Source organism: Dipodomys merriami, unplaced genomic scaffold (assembly GCF_024711535.1).
Source record: "Dipodomys merriami isolate MVZ:Mamm:240054 unplaced genomic scaffold, mDipMer1.0.p SCAF_305, whole genome shotgun sequence".
Lineage (NCBI taxonomy): Eukaryota > Metazoa > Chordata > Mammalia > Rodentia > Heteromyidae > Dipodomys > Dipodomys merriami.
Window position 1 is genome coordinate 368,696 of NW_027204549.1, and position 13,762 is coordinate 382,457.

The 13,762-nt window shown below is 40.3% G+C and overlaps 1 long non-coding RNA gene across 1 annotated transcript in view; it reads right to left on the reverse strand.

Annotated features, from left to right (window-relative positions):
- LOC138840885 (uncharacterized) overlaps window positions 1-13,762 on the reverse strand; it is a 71,040-nt gene that overhangs the window by 12,132 nt on the left and 45,146 nt on the right. Inside the window, exon 3 of the long non-coding RNA XR_011376257.1 lies at window positions 4,295-4,444. This is a non-coding gene — a long non-coding RNA (uncharacterized lncRNA). The remainder of the gene's footprint in view (window positions 1-4,294; window positions 4,445-13,762) is intronic.

Sequence of the window (13,762 nt, forward strand, 5' to 3'; positions counted from 1 at the left end):
TACATCATTGCAAGCTTTAAAAACAAAAGATCGATAAAAGCTCAGCTGTCAGCACCCTTGTTAAATCTGTCCCTTATCTATCAGGCTGGGGTATATAGCAGCAGAGTATGTAATTACAATTCTTCATAGCTCCACAAACTTTCTCTGACATCAACATGATGATTTCCTGGGAAGCTATAACTTTAAGCAATTCCCAGACTTCAAAGTACATGAATCAGCACCTTGGAGTCAAGATTTGAAGTGTCAGCAAATCATCTTTTAAAAATGAGTCAGTCCAGAATACTTGGTTTGAAAAAGAAAGAAACAAACTCATGTGGTTCTTCAAAATGTTCCCAGATCTATGTAGCATTATTTTACATTAAAAAAAAAATTTGGCCCTTCTTTTGCTTGGGTGTTTTCTAAAATTTCCTAGCATCAATAAGAAAGAAGTTAGAGGATTAAAAAAATAAGAGGGTAATATTCAGAGGCAAGATTGTAAGACACTATTTAAAAACTGACTAAAGCAAAAGAACATTTTAGTTCTTGAAAGTCACAAACTGTATTAAAAAAAAAGATATCTCCTTACAGCAAATGCTAGATGTGAAATCAAATTTTATCTCAAGGAAGATAAAACCCAACAGAAAATAACATACATAATTAAATTGATATAAAACAGGTAACTCACAGAAATTCAGATATGAGAACAGGTGTTCAGATATAAGAACTAACAAGGATTTAAAACATAGAAGACATGAGACATGTCATCCCTGGAAATATTTCAAATAAGAAATAAATGTTGGGGTTAGAAAACTGGAGGGAAAAAATGATCAAGTACTTGCTTTGGTTACTCATAGGTAATCTCTAAAAAAGGATTTGAAAGTTAAGATTCACACAAAGTACACATTAGCCCTGCCTTTAACTAGAAAACAAGATAGCTTCATTCCAGTCCTCATTACCTATAAGCAGAGAACAAAAGAAATGCAGTAACAGTGCCTGTCCTGCTAGCCACAGGGAGGCTGCGGGTGCAGAGGTGGAGCCAGAGCTTAGACTGTGCTGCGGTGTTTTCTCTCCCCAATCCCCTCTCCTTGGACTGCCCTCCTACTCTAGCACCTTTTTACCCAGCTAAATTTTACAGAGGACTCTTTAACACAAAGTTCGGATCATTCAATGCATCATATTCCCATTATTATTTGAAAGCCCATGAGGCATGTTTCCATGACAACAGGTAAGTCTAATGTGTCCTGAATACCATTTCTGGACTTGCTCTTCACTTCAAAACTTCCTTTGACTTCTTCAAAACAAGACAGAAGCCTTATTCTGAATATGCAATGCTCACATCATCACTATCATACTATGGCCAGCCTAGATATAAGGATAATGTTTTGTCTAGCATATTTCTCCCGGATAGAAGATGCTTGGTAACTGTTCATTGAATTGCAGAATGGTTCATCTTACAATGGATGCATGAAAAGCCTGTTTTACCTGGAAGGCAACAATGTCTATTAATCACCCAGATTACATCATCTACAGCAACTATTTTTACTCATTTCTCATTTTCCTACAGTGCCAACATTTTAAGACCAAGACATTTTCTACCACGTTCTGGGCCATACCAAGTTGTGAAACAATCTACCAGCAACTATGCAGAAACAAGTGAAAACCACATATATTCTTGAAACATAGAAGGCAAATATGGCTCAGCAAATGTGGTGTTCAGGCACAAGATGTCTCAGATTAGCTGTCATCGTCCTATCCCATCCTCTCTCCCCACAACACCACAGTAGAGTTGTGAAGAAAACACCATTTACCTAGGAATACAGAAAGCATCTCATACTTTAAGTATAGAGGAAATAATCCGTTGAATATTAAATAGGTACCCGATGACTAATACAAATATTTAACTCAAATGTCCTTGAGAGTCAATGAGTCATTTGTATCCTCCAATCTATTTCTCTAGGTTTGCCTCTTAGGATGACAGAGAAAGGATCATAGAAAAATACCACTTCTCACATCATGGTGATGGCATTTAAAAAAAAAATCCTTTATCCTGGTAAGAGTTAGCTATGAAACATGACTTTTCCAGGAAGTTCTGATAAAAACGAATGGAGCGGTGGAATGCCTTTGGTTGTCATGGTGATGGGGGGGGCAGGTCTTCTCACCTTCTACTACTTCACGACATGACCAGGAATTTTTCTCACATCGCTACCCTCCCCTTCCCTCCCCCGCTCTATCCACCCCAGCATTTTCAGAATTTCATGTTCCCTATGCGAGGAAGTTCGTTTACCAAGTATGCCTGTTTAGACATCTCCACCAAAGCATATTTACTGCTTTAACACTTTGCTCTACCTTTCAACTTCTTTTCTTCTCAACTAAATTCCTTGAGGTTTAAAGACATCTTAAAGTCAAAATGATCAATAACTGTCAACAACAATACCAGTGAGTGGTGAGTGCTTTCCAGCTTTCTACCTACTCCTTACGGTGTTAATGGTACAGGGGCCTCGTTTACCGCTCACGGGCCCCTTGTATGAGACAGGCTCTCAGAATTCTCATTTGAAGTTGAGGGAATGGGCTTGGAGACATTAAGGCAATGCCCACAATTCATCTGACCATCAGTGAGAAGTTCAAGGATTAGATTTTGGCTCTGAAATCAAATTGGTCCTCTTAACATACAACACAAGAACACTCTTTGAGTCTTTTTCTAGACTCCTTAAGCAGGGCTTTGGGAATTGCTTTCATAAATTAATAATACAAAGGTCTAACAGTGCACTGTATGCCAGTTTGCAGAGGAGAGCAAGCTGATGATTGGGTATGGACTTGGATCCTCTAAGAGTATTTGCTCATCATTTACCTAGATCCTTTATGAATAATTTTTTAAATCTTGTAAGTCCCTCAGAGCCCCAAACAGATATTTGTAAATTAATGACTATTTGGTTAAATGTATTCTTTCTTACCTTCTCCCAGCCTCTCCATACATTTAAATGTATGAAATGTATGTATTTTATCCGTTTGTTGAAAGGGGTAACATTGATTAAGATACATTGTATTCATAGTATTCATAGGCTAGTTTGTTGGATGGTAACTCCTTTGTGCAGCTATTTAAATATAAAAAATAAATATGAATATATATGCACATAAAAATTGATGGATATTTAAATCTCTACATTTAATACCTTCACTTGGATGCTAACTTTGTCTTTAAATATTCTTTGGGATTTGAGTCTTTCTTCAGGGTTCATTGATAACTGGAGAATTCTGAAATGTGTATTTATTGCAAAAACTTATGTGTGTGTAAGTGATAGTTCGGAGCTTGCAAAAATTTCTTCACGTGCGTCTATCAAATTGTAGGAAATCAGCAGCTCACTTGAGACAATTATCCATTCCTATAGTGGAAAATCATTTCTACTACTTATTTATTTTGCAAAAGCAGTAACAACAGAAGCTAGAGTCCAGGGCTTGTCACATCATTTCTTAACAAGAGTAGGAATCCATGACATTATTGGCTACTTTACATGATTGGGTGCTATGCTAGAAATATCTGCGGGTGCTACCTGCAGTTAATCCTCAGAACACCCTTATCAACCAACAGCTGTGACTGTGTTGAACTTATCAATTTTATCATTGACTTTTAAATGGCAAAACTTTAGCCTTTCTTGTGAATTTGCCTAGTTACATGTATTTTAGTTACATTATTTTAGTGCATTTTGCATTCTAACTTCTGTCTTTGACCATTAAGTCAAAATGGGGAGATTATTTTTATTCTCTCTGATGCTGTTTCTGTGGGTGTGCCTGTCTGCCTTTATCTCTTGTTTTGTGCCTCTGTCTGACTGTCTGTCTCTCTGTGCCTCTCCTCTCTCTTTCTCAGCACCTTAACCGAATACTAGTTGCTTTTGAAACAGATGAAGGACATTCTGCTCTTGCTATTAATATACTAAGCACATTCCTGCCTTAGATGATACTTTGTATAAAGTCATGCCAGGATAACTTGGAACCCAATGTAAAGGGAAGACAAAAGAGTCCTCAGAGCGTGAAGTGCATCCAATCTACCATTCATCAGGCCACCCCGAGGGACACCGTCCTCTGAGCATCCTAGCAGCTGAAGGATGCTTCCCCTTTTTGCAGAAGCCCAGCAGCTACTTTTAGTGCCTATTCAGTCATTATAACTGATACTATAAGACTATAGCATCAGAAATCTAAAAATGTCCATTGTAAACTGGTCTTCTTACTCTGGAGATAATGTTAGTCTGCATGGAATAGGAAGTTCTCTACCTACTTGTTAAGAGTTGACACTTGGCTAACATTTAAAAAAAAAACTTACTTTCTATAACATGGATTCTTGCTCTCCAATTCATGAATATTCTTCATAGGGTCCCTAATCTCAAGGCATCAAATTCCATGTAAAAGGAAGTGCAAACTTTCACGTGGGTAAAGATAATGTTCCTCCGTTTAAGTTGATTCTTAATGGAGTCTGTAATGCATAAAAGATGATAAGCCACTGTTCTTAAGGAAGAACATATTCTTCCTTATTCTATATTTTATAACTATAAAATACAGAGACCTGGTTAGCTTTCTCCTCATGCCACTCTAACTTAATTTCCTCTCTACCTCATAAAATAGACACCCACCATCAAAATGCTCTCATCATTTAATTCAATACCTGGATTCCTTTGGTTACTTATTGAAGAGATTAGAAAGTATTTTAAAGGCTATACCTGGCCATTTTGTACTGTGATAGATTGGAAACTTAGCAGACTGTGCTGAAATTATACCATCAGGAGTAGTACAAAAAAAGAAAAAAGAAAAAAGAATCAAACAACATTTCCTGAGCCTGAAAGTCACATTTACAATTATCATCACATTTTGGTCTTTCAAAATCCAGGTGAGCTTTCTTTTTTTAAATTTTATTTTATTTGAAGGTGATGTGCAGAGGGGTTACATAAGTAAGGTCATGAGTACATTTCCTTCTAAACAGTGCTACCATTCCCTCCCTCGTTTTCTCCCACTCCTCCCCGCTCCCTGCCCCCAAGTTGTAAAGTTCATTTCCAGTACAGTATCTAGTGAGTACTGCTGTTGCATTGGTTCACCATCTCTGTTTTACAAATCAGGAAGTTGGGGTTGCAGTGTTAAAACCCTTTCTCTGAGACATGTGACTAGCAAGTGGCTGGTAATGGCATTCTACTTAATCTGCTTCTGAATAAGCAGGACCTTTGCTTTTGTTATTGTAGTTGTTTTGCTATCAACTGGAGTCATCTATTTGTATTTCCCTCAGACAAAAATCACGTGCATTAATCACATTTTTGTGCAAATTAATTTCCATCCCTACAGAGTTGTGTAATGAAATAAAAGCAAATTTTTATTCATTTACTTTTGTTCCAGTATGAAGGTTTGAATGCATATCCTTGGGCTTTACTTATTTATTTATTTAATCCTTAAGTGTTGTACAAAGAAGTTTCAATTCAACACGTCAGCCAAAAGTGGAGCTGTGGCTCGTGTGGTAGAGTGTCAGCTGGGGGCCAAAACACTCAAGGATAGTGCCGAGGCCCTGAGTTCAAGCCACAGGACTGGCACACAGGTGCATGCACACACGCGCATGCACACACACACACAGACACACAAACACACACTCACACACACACAAATACCTACTGGATATTAAATAAAAAGAGAACATCTAGGCATGAGACTCATTTTGCGTCTTAAGTAAGTTTCCTGTTTGGTTTTTGATAGTTTTTCACAAGCCTAGATGCTATCCAACCAAGACAGAATGCCCTTCCAACACCTTGCTGTCTACTAATCTCTTTACCATTGTGTGAATTAACTTGAGATTGGGTGATCGGTGCTTCAATGTGTGTCTGAAGACCAGCTCTGCTCCTCTGGGCTTTGTAGGCAGTTTGATGTCAGATGACCAGCTGAAGATGAATGGGCAATCCATGGGTATATGCATCATGAAGTCTGCATTTTATACGCGTGACGGAGCCATGTGTTTATGACGAACTCCTTCCTCATCTTCACATGCAGAAGGCAGCTGTGGGGATGCTGCCAGGTCTCAGCTGAGTCACAGCTGCCCAGATTCTACTGTCGGGGTAGCTCCCGGCTTGGCCTGAGATGGACACAGCATGCTCAGGTAGGAAGCATGCATGCCTAAGCACCTGGCCCACATCACAATTAATCCTAAGTTACTATTTGATTCAGCAATGGAATAACCAATAACGAAAACGAGAAAAGAATAAACAAAATTTTCTTAGAGCATAAGACTGTCATCATGATAGCTTCCACTTAATTTTTCAAATCATCATTTTCATAGCTCATTAATGTCCTTTCTTGTCCAGTACTGTTCCATCAAGTCACGGCACACCCTATCACAACTGGTTTATCAACTTCAACTTCCAGGCTGAGGGTACTAACTGTATGGGTGTTTTTGTAAGTGCTACTTGTCATCCTGCCACATACTGGACACTGTCTTTGCACAGAGGGTTGTCTACTGTAATAGTCACTGCAATGATCACTTAGAGCCGTCGCATTCTTTTTTAGAATTTCCAGTGTACGTTAACCACAGTGTCAGAATTGCAGGAGAGTGTCGATGGGCCGACCACAGTCATTCCTTCCACACGCGGACAGTTTGAAAATTTTGAAACTACATTAGCAAATATGCTCAGGGATTTGTCTTATTTTAAATTTGCAACACTGAGAGTCTTTTTTTTATTTGTCCACTTTTTGGGGGGTTTAAATTAGTTTGAAATATGTGTCATTCACATCTCCATAAAACACAATCCCACAGTAATGAGGATTTTGATTGAAAGTGACGTTACAAATCTGAGCCAGCCAGGTCTATAAAGAAACGAAGTGCTAAGGCGCATGCACAGATGCAGCTCAGGGTGGGGACACCTTCGCTTCCGCCGTCTGACTCAGACAAGCTGGAGATGCCAGCACCCGCCCACGTGAGACCATCCCTTAACATGTCTGTCTGTTGAACCGACACCTTTCCCTGTTTATCTTCCGAGCTGCCCTCTTTTCTGGGTCACTGTTGATCCCAATGACTGCCAAACTCTCCATATTTCCTCAGGTGCCTGCTCCTGTGACCCTGGATGTTTCCAATCCAGAAATCCAGCTTCCACTCAGACTAACCACACTGCTTCACACCAATGTTGCGATCAGCCTGACCAGTAGTTCAGGCTTTCCACACATGGAGTCACTAACCAAGTTAACAAATACATACAGGTCCATGCACGTGGCCTTGTGTACAGCCAATCAGTAGAGGGTCATAAGAGCTGATGCTTAGGCTTTCCGGTGTTCAATGGACCAGTGGTGTGCCTTGGACAGCTTAGAGTCAGCCATGTTGAAAATACCCATGTCACAGAAATTATTAGGGGTTGAGAATCCTCCTCATCTAAAAAACAGAACCCTGCTGGACAGAGTGTGTGTGTGTGTGTGTGTGTGTGTGTGTGTGTGTGTGTGTGTGTGTGTGTGTGTGTGTGTGTGTGTGTGTGTGTGTGTGTGTGTGCGCGCGCGTGTGTATGCAAGTTTATATTTCTAAATATTAAACTTGAAAACGAATATCCAGCAGCCCAGATTTGGATCCCATTTAAACACTTAGTAATTTCTTAAGTCACCAAAATTTCTTCAATGTCCTTATTTGCCTCAAAATCTAGTACTACAGAGCAGAAATAAAAACTAAACTTAAACATTCATGTAACAAGATTGTCAGGTGCCTACACACTGTATTGTCTGATAAATGTCAAGTAATATTATTATTGTTGTGGTTATCATGATTATTACTTCTTAGCTGGGACTCAGCAGAAAAGAGAGATTCTTAAGATTCCAGTCATAACTAACTAAATGTCATTTAATCCATTTTTGACTGGTATTTGGTGTTTAAAAGAAAATCCGGCAAGCATTAACTCACATACTAATTAAATAAAGCTCCAAGATAACTCTCAAGAGTGAACATGGGGTTTGCTCTACCCACCCCCCCAAAAAAAATGAAAGTAAAGCTTAAATGTAGCTGTATGACATGGAGCAAGGCTGCTTAACCTCTGAGATGAGGCTTTCTCACTGATAAGAATGAGGATAACAGTACTGAACACATTATTTGGAGAAATGTGCACATTATATAGACAAAGACGCATTTCCTTCTTGTATTTTGTTTTGTTTTGTTTTTTAGAACAACAAAGAATGGGGCTGGGAATGTGGCTTGGTGGTAGAGCGCTTGCCTTGCATGCATGAAGCCCTGGGGTCGATTCCTCAGCACCACATACACAGAAAAAAACTAGAAATAAAGGTGTGGCTCTAGTGGTAGAGTGCTAGCCTTAAGCAAAAGAAGCTCAAGGACAGTGCCCAAGCCCTGAGTTCAAGTACCAAGACTGGCAAAAAAAAAAAAAAAAAAAAAAGAATGAAGTATGCAGACTCATCAGGAATGCTTTGGGAACTTTTTATACAGCTTTGCTCTTTATTATTTCTCCTTAGCTCCTGATTGAAGCTAGATTTGTTTTTCAGGACCAGGAGGAAAAATTTGAAACAAATAGGATCATTACTACAAATGACTAAGATCTCATCATAGAAGACTGATGCTACCAATAACAGCAAATTGGAACGTCTACTGGGTAAGTTGGCTTGGGGCAAATGGTGATGGATGTGGTCTCTGCTCATACATAGGAAGTATGAGCAGAGAGAACATTGATGCAGGTAACTGAAGATGCAGAGAAGGAAATTAAGAGTGAGATGAGGGTCAAAAATGTAGGATTGTGAGAGATTGCCAAATAATGCATTACTACTAGGAGGGTAGAAGAAATTTGAGGATGAAAGGCCAGAGAATTGTGGAGGAAGACAAGAGAAGTTACTTATCCTAGGCTGTGAAGGGCTGGAGGAAAATCACCTTAAAGAAAATCAGAGGTATACATGGAAAATTAAGAGAGCTACCAAGTGAGAAGTGTGTGTACTTTTGTATAAGAAGGGCTGTGTGTCCACAGCCCTTTTAATTTTAAATGCCTTTGGAGGGATTCCACGTGCCTAGAATTTTAAGCAAGAGTTGGCAACATTTAATGCTAGGCATGGTAGTACATGCCTGAAGTCCTAACTACTCAGGAAGAAAGATACAGGAGAAACATGATTTGAGGCCAGTCCAGGCAAAAGTGAGAGACACTACCTGGCAATAAAAACTGAGAAAAGGTCTAAGGGTATGACTCAAATGGTAGCATACTTGCCTAGCAAGCAATGACCTGAATTCAATCCCTAGTGCCACCAAAAGTTGGCCAGCTCTTTCTTAATATTCTTGTAGGTCCTATGGTTTTATATCAAACTATCTCCATTCTGCCATTGTAGTATAAAAGCAGACATCACACACACACACACACACACACACACACACACACACACACACACACACACACACACACACACACACACACACACACACACAAATGGTTTTTGCCATGGCACAGTAAAATATAATAACAAAAACAGGCAGTAATCTGGATTTGACTCAGAGGTTCTAGTTAGCTGGCACCTATTTTTAAAGGACCAGGAAAGCATTGAAATAGATTGTATGAAGTCAGAGCTACATTTACAGTGTTCTCTACAAAATCCCTAGGCTCAGAAAAGTCATTTAGACTACAGTATAAAGGTCTGGTAAGTAGCTTCTTTACCAAAAGTCAAGACATGTCCACATTTCCACAAGGAATGCAGGACTGCACTAGGAAGAAACTTCTATAGGGTCAAGGTAGGTATCTGCCCAATTCAAGATACCTTAAGGGGTACCAGGGCCTGATGGGATTCTACGCTGTTGTCAAACCCAGTGCTGCCTTCATGGCCTGTGACTTCCTGCTTCCCCTCCCCCCATTCTCGGAAGTCCCCACCCCTGGCCCTTTGTAGATTGCACGCACTTTGTCCCAGGTAAAGTAGGATCTTCTGCTACAGCCCCTTGATTTCACAACCTAACAGCTTCCTCATTTTACTATCCTTAAACCCCCACACCTCTCCCCCCACACTCCTTAAACCCCCACACCTCTCCCCCCACACCTCCTGTGGTTCCAACCTGGTTCAGAGCTCCTTGGTGCCCCTCTCCAGCAATGATTAAGTCTGGATCTGATCTGCTGAGGTCTCTGTCCTCTTTCTTCCCTTTCATCTGCTCCATCTTTCCTAACAGGACCCATGAGGCACTAACATACCAGAGAGGTCAGTCACCATGATGTCTGCAAAAGCCCAATCTTGGGAGTCAGAATGTTCTCTTGATTTCAAAACATCCCCCTTAGAACACACTCATACCTCAGAAGTTGGTATTGCTGCCACAAAACAGCAGGCCGTATATAAAGGCCTTAACCACTCAGCCACAGGCAAATTCTTCAGAGAGAGCTAATTAACCCATCAATAAGCTTGGCTACATGGTAGTAACCTAAAGGGAAGATGGGACAAGTAATTCCAGGGGAACTATGCGTATTTATGACAGATGTCACACTTCTCAGATTGATGTTGAACACGTGGAATTTGGCGTTCTCAGTGCCCAGTAGGACAGCTGCCTTTGCTGCCTTTGTCCAGTTCTGGACATTTGGAAAGATTAATAGTTACCAGTTATTTCAAGCTCAGAGAAATAAAGCCCCCTGTGTAGAGTGTTGTGTTAGTCCTTGGTCCTCAATGACAGGTTCTTAACTACTAAACTCTCAGCTCAGGAACATTTGCCAGGAAAGACTGGGACATGCTGGCTGGGAGCTGATATTTCTACTAGAATGGAGAATTTACTCCCCTATCATCTTTATATGTAGTTTTTGCTTTCTTAGGCATCCTTACAAGCCTAGTTTAACAGGAAGGCTGGCTGAGAATATACACCCTGGGGCTTGTGGGGTCTCCTTGCCGCTTCCCCGCTGAGCCCAGCCAGCGGGCAAAAGATTGTCTCCAAGTGCTGTAGCAAAGCAAAAATGGGAACGGAGTTTGTCACTCTTCGACCTCATCATCTAACACTAAAAATGCGTATTGAACACCAGTGAGGCCCAGCTCCAAGGTTTTACAGAAACCCTCAGCTCACTCCACGGTCCACTGTTGCTCTTGCTCCCAAAGAACACATATCTAGTCCATGTGCCAATAAAATCCCTTCGCATTCTCAGAAAACACAAGTTCCACACAGATAAGCAGACAAACCCCACACATGAGTCCCAAACATCACCAGGATTAAGGCAAAAACCCCTGAACCTTGTTTTAAATTAGATTCTCTTCACTGTCCCCATCATGAGGAACCTGCAGTTTTGAAGGCTCTCAGATAGTATCTAATGAATGAGTGAAGTATGATGGATGGATGGATGGATGAATGGATGGATGGACAGATGGGTGCATGAATGTGCAAATGGATAGAAACATGGTTGTGTGGATTAATAGGATAGGGGATAAAAATGGACAAACAAAATGGCAGCCCATCTCCTTCTTTTGTCAACTTTTCCTGATAAATTAAAACTATTTAGGTTAGATATATCCCAGTACCAAAAGTAATACCCACAGTAGGCCGGATGCTGGTGGCTCACACTTGTAATCCTAGCCACTCAGGAGGCTGAGATCTGAGGATCGCAGTTCAAAGCCAGCCTGGGTAGGAAAGTCCAAGAGATTCTTATCTTCAATAAGCCACCAGAAACCCAGAAGTGGTGCTGTGGCTCAAGTGATAGTGATAGAGTGCTTGCCTTGAGCTACAGAGCTGAGGGACAGCGCCTACTCCCAGAGTTCAAGCCCCACGACTAAAAAAAACAAAACAAAACAAAGTAATACCCACAGCAGATTCCTAACCTTGTGGTGGTCCAGTGAGATACCAGACACGTGCATTTTTAAAAGTTCCCAATTCTTGAGGAAATTTTAAGTTCTCTTTTCCTTGACATTGTTGCTACCAAGATGTTCAGTATTTCAATAGGTTCTACACTGTGGCTCCCTATTAAATTGAATTCTAACCTAATTTTCCTCCAATTAACTTCTCCTTTGGGTAACTTTTGGTGAATTCATTGGAATTAGTGTTCATGGAGTATATTTTAGGAAACTTCATTTCTAGATTTTTTTCACCTTCCTGGAAACTTTCTCACAAGTGCTCTGCTAAAATGTGAGAAGATCTAAGTGTTTTATTTCCTAAAGAAAAAAGCATAGTACATTATCTGTATGATAGTGTGGTCCAAGAGAGTCAATCCTTGCTCCCTCCCCCAGAGGTGGAACCTGGCCCATGGAGATCTGGCTGAAATCAAGTGCCATTCAGACATTGTTTCTTGAGAATTTCAGGACCAAAATCTTCGCCTTGAGTGTGTATTTGTCTTGGCAATAGTTTCATCTGGTTCTGACCTGTGCATCAGTTTTGTCTTACAAGCAAATTAAGTACTAATCGGTTTTTCAAATACAAATCAGTGAACTGCTTTATTTCCCCCACCAACAATCCAAACCAGATACAGTACGAAAATTACAGGCCAATTGTCTCTGTGTGACTAGAGAGAAATCAATCTCAGGCTCTTACTGAAACAAGCTAGGGTCTGTAGTTCTTGGTTAACACTACTGCCTTCTTCTTTACAAATCAACAATTGTTTTATCACAACCACCTCCTTGGTCCTATACACAGTCAGGGACTAGGGTCTGACAGATCTCAAGAAAGTCTTGACCTGCCCAAGGGGTGCTGCATCCCCACCGGAAATCATGCGTATTCAAAAGGAAAAGCAAATGCACTATACCCATGGGGCTCCACAGAACCAATTGAAAAGCTCCAGGTCAATGGAGAGGTCACAGGACCTCACAGACAGTGCCAAACAGGTATTAGCAGAGCACAAGGATTGACTGGAAAGGCCAGTATCTCAATAGATAATCTCCAGCAACCTCCCGCAATGACTGCTGTATTGCATAGCAAGTCAAAGCAGCGATAAGCACGCGTGTTTCAGCGTGGCATGTAGCTTCCAGGAGAACCGGTACCCATTCTCTAGTATTCTGAGTGCTATCATGTGGGAGAGAGTCATGTGGAAGACGTCATTTTTCTGTACACAAATGTTCAATAAGCAGAGTTTGTAGGGGGGAAATGTATTTAGTTGAATTCCTATTCTAATAGTGATGGTTTTAAGATCAACTCTTGTTTCAGACATTAGTCAATCCCCTAACTTCTCTTGCATCCATGGTCTTGAAAATAACAAACCTCGTCATTCCATTTGACTCCAATGAATAGATCTGTTTTTCTATCACATTCATGCCAGGTTTTGTTTTGTTTTCCTGTTAGTCTCATTTAAAACATAAATTAATTCTATAGCAGTATTTCCAAGAGGATAAGCCAAAAAACAAATGGCTTTACCAATGCCAAATTAATACAGAACTGTCTTCCACTAGAACACATACTTGAAATAAAAGATTGCATGTATGCATTTTATGCAAATATGCCAAATTTATGTATACACTACTGCTCAAGGAGACATTGTTCCTATTGATGGATGTCAGGCTGATCTGATAATTCTAACGTAAGTGAAATCAAAACAATGTTCTGAGTAGTATTATCTTCAGAATGACATTACACTAGAAAAAAATAAATAAGGGTATTATTAATTATTGAAAAGTAAAACCAGGAACTGGTGGTTCATGCCTGAATTCCTAGCTACTTGGCAAACTGAGACTGAGAGGATTATGGTTTCAGGCTAACTCCAGGAAGAAAAGGCCACGGGATGTATTCTTTTTTTTTTTTTTTTTTTTCTTTGGCCAGTCATGGGGCCTGACCTCTGGGCCTGTGCTCTGTCCCTCAGCTCTTCAGCTCAAGGCTAGCGCTCTACCACTTGAGCCATAGCGCCACTTCCAGCTTTTTCTG